This window comes from Nuphar pumila, chromosome 13 (assembly GCF_984573655.1).
Source record: "Nuphar pumila chromosome 13, dmNupPumi1.hap1.1, whole genome shotgun sequence".
Lineage (NCBI taxonomy): Eukaryota > Viridiplantae > Streptophyta > Magnoliopsida > Nymphaeales > Nymphaeaceae > Nuphar > Nuphar pumila.
In genome coordinates, this window is record NC_143261.1 from 94,139,884 (window position 1) to 94,145,192 (window position 5,309).

Sequence of the window (5,309 nt, forward strand, 5' to 3'; positions counted from 1 at the left end):
ACTTTGTATTGTAAAGTTTTAAATACATGTGAGTCATCGATTTTTCAAGCTTTGGAAAACATGCCTATATATCGTAAAGTCTTCGTGTAAAGCATATTTCTTACTAAATAAATTATAAAGAACAAATATATATGTTTGATCGATGAGATGCTCATCAAGCATTGGAGAATGAGAGTCGTCTCATCATAGTTGGTTGTATATTCTTATTTTCTTTTGGTTGGAAGGCCCCCATTCCTTTATATATATATATATATATATATATATATATATATATATATATATATATATATATAGTGAAATGGGTCCGTGCTAAACCCATTTGGTGCTAAAGCACATTGACCATCCATCGCGCACGTTGATGGACGATCAGCGCACAAAAAAATTGCATCAAAAACCATTTATTGATACACTAAAAGCGTTAGTAAAGGTCCCGCTAAAGGTCTAAAACTTTTACTTGCGCTTTTAGTGTGCCACTAAAGACCTTTTTCAAAAAAATATGCTCGACTTTTAGTATTCCACTAAAGGTCTTTTTTCTTAAAAAATATGTTTTTGACTCATTTTTTGTGTTTTTTGGATGTTGACCGTCCATCAGCATGCACGATGGACGGTCTATGTGTCATCGATTTTTCTTGCTTTGAAAAACATGCCTATATATCGTAAAATCTTCGTGTAAAGTATATTTCTTACTAAATAAATTATAAAGAACAAATATATATGTTTGATCGATGAGATGCCCAAGCATTGAAGAGGGAGAGTCGTCTCATCGTAGTTGGTTGTAGATTCTTATTTTCTTTTGGTTGGAAGGCTCCCTTTCCTTTCATATATATATATATATATATATATATATATATATATATATATATATATATATATATATATATATATATATATATATATATATAGTGAAATGGGTCCGTGCTAAACCCATTTGTTGTTAAACCGGAGCTAAAGCGCGTTGATCATCCATCACGCGCGTTGATGGATGATCAACACACAAAAAAATTGCTTCAAAAACCATTTACTGATGCACTAAAAGCGTGTCAATAAAGGTCCCGCTAAAGGTCTGAAACATTTACCTACGCTTTTAGTGCTCCACTAAAGACCTTTTTCAAAAAATATGCTTGACTTTTAGTATTCCACTAAAGGTCTTTTTTCTTAAAAATGATGTTTTTGATCCGATTTTTGTGTTTTTTGCGTGTTGACCATCCCTCATTACACACGATCGATGGACGGTCTACGTGCTTTAGCTCCAATTTAACACCAATGTGGTTTAGCGCGGACCCATTACTTACTTACTTACTCTCTCTCTCTCTCTCTCTCTCTCTCTCTATATATATATATATATATATATATATATATATATATATATATATATATATATATATATATATATATATATATATTTGGAAATCACGCAGGATAATCTTATAAAATCTCTGCTTTCATGTAACTTTGTACTTATCCCACTAGGGTGCAAAAAGTATTTTTTCTAATGGCAAGAAAACTACCTGTAGGTCCAACAAAGTTTTTAAATAGAGTACGGATGATGAGAAATAAGAAACATGTGTCGCAATAATCCACTTGTCTGGTAGGAGCAGCTGGTGCACGTCACCTGGTGTTGTGACATTGCAGGTTCAAAACCCAATGGTCTCGCTGTACATCTGGTAGGGGTGTCAATGGGCCTCGTTTACCCAGACCAAATGCTACAGGGTCCAGGTATGGTGATAAATAAGGAAACCCGATTAAGACCCGGGTTCAGACCCAAAGGTCCAATTAATACATGGACCCGGATATAGATTGTGAAATTGTATACCAGACCCAGGCCCAACCCGAGTTTTGATTAATTAACCCACAAATTTTCAATGTAAAGATGATCAAAAGTATTATTTTACCGGGGTATGGTCTGGGTCTGGTTCATGTAGTTCTTATCAGGTCTGGGTATGGTTTCTCTTATAGTAGACCCGATTAGAGTCGGATTCAGAATCCAAGTCTGGTTTCACCCGGGTCTGAACCAAACCCGACTGGTTGACTTCCCTAATAACCGGTATGGGCCTGCCTAACCCTAGTTTGGCTTTAAAAAAAAAAAGAAGAAATGCTTAAAGTTAAGGTCCACTGAGGCAATTTATACTCCGTTTCTAAGACTCCATAGACTGTGTAGCTTTGCATTTCTTCCTCTCATTTTTCATCTTTTGATCATGTTATATATTATTTGTTCTTTCCATCTTTTGTTAAATTAAATATCATAAAATGTCCCCTTCAAAACCTTAATTCTTCAGATTTCACAATTAATTGACCAAACGAAATAATCATAATAATTTGGTCCTTTATTTTTCTCTTTGAAGCCTCCTCAGTTTCGTTGACAGCAGTGGGGCCTGCAATGTTAATTGTTTGGATAGAAATGTAATGCGGCTTGTTTCCACTTTGGACAAAAGCAGTTTGAATTGACTAAAGAAAGGCATGAGCAGTGAAGAGAAATTAAAGGCTATTTTTATCTCAAAGATGGGATAATTAAGTTTCAAATCCATCATTATTTGTCTTTCTGTTCCAATGTCCTAGGCCTATCAAGAAAACTTTCTTTCTTTTTTTCAAAGTCAAGCTGGGTTTAGTCCGACCCCTATCAGCTATACAACTACACCATTGGGTTTTGAACCCGCAACGTCCCAACACAAAGTGACCTGCACTAGCTGCTCCTACCAGACAAGACCTAGTTCCCCTTGGTAAGAAACATTCTTTTTGCTAAGCAAAAACGAAATGAAGTGGGTACTAACTAACTGCCGAGTCCTCTATAAAGCGCAGCGAATAGTTGCCTATGTTAGGACTCACCAACTACACTTCTCTCTCTCTCTCTCTCTCTCTCTCTGTATATATATATATATATATATATATATATATATATATATATATATATATATATATATATATATATATATATACACAGAGAGAGAGAGAGATTCATCAAAATGATGACACTGCATCGTGTTTTACTTAAGTAATTATCATTTCTTATCATCAACCCTTGCTTTGCTTTGTAAACCACTACTTTGTGTTGTTGAAATGCAACCATACTGTTTCCTTTCTAATTGATATTGCTGTTGTGACTGAAATGAGCATAATAGTAGCTTAACTAAGCGAGAATTCTCCGCATTTAAACTGTGCTAAAAAACACACATACACATTTATTTATTTAAAGCTAAGAGATATTGAGTAAAAAGCATCCTTTTTATTTATTATGCAGAGAAACCGCACTCAGGATCAAAGACCTAGTCACATTGGCTTTGTCTGCCATACTTACAATCACTGTTCTGACCAGAGTTGTCGAAAATGCCTAAACAAGTGGGGAAGTGTGTTTCGAAAGCGCAAAATGTCACACTTGGGAAACGCACTGGGAAGCACCAAAAAAATTTGGGAAACCCTGCGCTTCCTCTCTTTTTTCCAATTTTTTGTATTTTTATTTTATTTTTTTCTCTTTTTTTGCTTCCCCCACGCTTTCCTCTCACTTCCTAAGTTGCTTTCGGTTCGCTTTCGAGATGTTTTTTTATTCGCTTTTAAGTAGTCCCACGTTTTCCACTTTTTAAAATTTTGAAAGTGCCTCGATTCCCGCTTCCTTGACTAGCAACCATGGTCCTGACAATGTAAAAAAGTTCTCTTGAAGGGGGTTGTGGATCGTTTGATATCGACAAGCGAGCAGGCTTCAAAATTCAATTGACCCATAATATAGCAAAACTTAACAGCTCACAGAAAGGTGTTTTTGTACAGGAAAAACATGCATACAGTCCTATCCTTACTAAACAAACTATGATGAATGAATGTGGCCAGATTAAGTTGAAAATTAATACCACTTTCAGTTGTAATTTCAGCTTAATAATTTCATGAGAGAGAGAGAGAGAGAATGAAGGTTTTGAACTATGTATTGTAGGGTTTACCCCTTAGGGGACCCTTCCAGAAATTCTCCAAGGCCTAGGCCAGACCCAGGCCTAGGAGGGGGTTTGGAAATAGTTTTCAACCAGCAATTGACGCGCCTCGGTTTTACCTCACTAGCTGCGTCATTGCCCCAAGCGCAAAGATGGTTGACTCAACCCACACAAGCCCTCTTTTATAGCGGTCGCTAACCCCTACATCTCTTCCTTACATCGATATGGGACTAAACAAAAAGCAATCCCTATACCCCACCGTTTGCCCCTACTTGCTATTCTCTTCCATAACTAACGGCCAAACTATATTGCACAATATCAAATAATTGCTTATTATATGGTACAGCTCTGGTTAATATGATTCGTATATCACTCATTTGATACACATATACGAATCTCAGCCGGGTCATACTCGGATCAGTGCATTGAGTATAGGACTGAACCAGCAGGTTGAAACTGTCCAACCATTAACTGGACCCGGACCCGGACCTGGATCTGGTCCAAGAATGAACCAGCTGGCCTTTTCTTACAAGTAGGCTCAAGAGTACGGGTGTCAACCCGTCGGATCTTTGGCAGAAATTGATGGATCTGGTTGTAGATCCAATTAAAAGGTGCTGCTACTGCATCCAGACCCTGGTCCAAGAAGATCTTCCATGAGAAAAAGCTACCCTGGTCCGATAAGGAATACATAAACCAAACTTAATACATGCTTAGTAAAAAATAACATCTCATATTTTTTTTTTAAATTGAAAAAGTTACAAGGAACTCGATCCAGACCCAGGTTTGGATGAAATTTCATCGATCATACTCGGCTCCATATGCTAAGGGGTGTGTTTGGATATTTCAGAGGAGAATTCTCATTGAAAGATGAATTCTCAATCTGAAGAAATGTAAAGAAAATGAAATCCCAATCTATTGTTTGGATGACTCTGGTGTGTTCTTATCTCTTCCCTTGATCACCCTTTCATTATTTGCCTAGCTGCTGTTGATTGAGATGACGCAGATAAGGAGGAACAACTAGCCAAACTAGCTCTGGCTCAGCTGGAGCTTGATTCGCTTAAGCTCGGCTTGAACTCATTTGAAAAATAAATAAGCCAAGCCTGAACAAGGTTTTAGGCTCAAAGCACATAAACAAGCCAAACGTGAACCGGCAGTCCAGTTCGAATAAGCTCGATATCACCTTGTTATATAAAAAATTTAGATTTATATAAATATGTATTTTGTTCATAACTCAAGTCTTTAGTGGATAATTGATTGGTCATCTTTGGAAGATGCATGTGTTCAAATACCACCGTTTGCACCTATTTCAAAAAGGCATTTTATGCAATTTTTAAAAAATTTAAGTACATTTTTAAATTAAAAGTTTTCAGCTCAAGCCGAGCAGATCCGTGCTCCACC

The 5,309-nt window shown here is 36.6% G+C and overlaps 1 non-coding gene across 1 annotated transcript; it reads right to left on the minus strand.

Annotated features, from left to right (window-relative positions):
• Positions 1-3,922: 3,922 nt before the first annotated feature.
• On the minus strand, positions 3,923-4,065 carry LOC149819260 (U4 spliceosomal RNA). Its single transcript, XR_016427526.1, has one exon. It is a non-coding gene; the product is annotated as a U4 spliceosomal RNA (small nuclear RNA).
• Between the last annotated feature and the right edge of the window lie 1,244 nt (positions 4,066-5,309).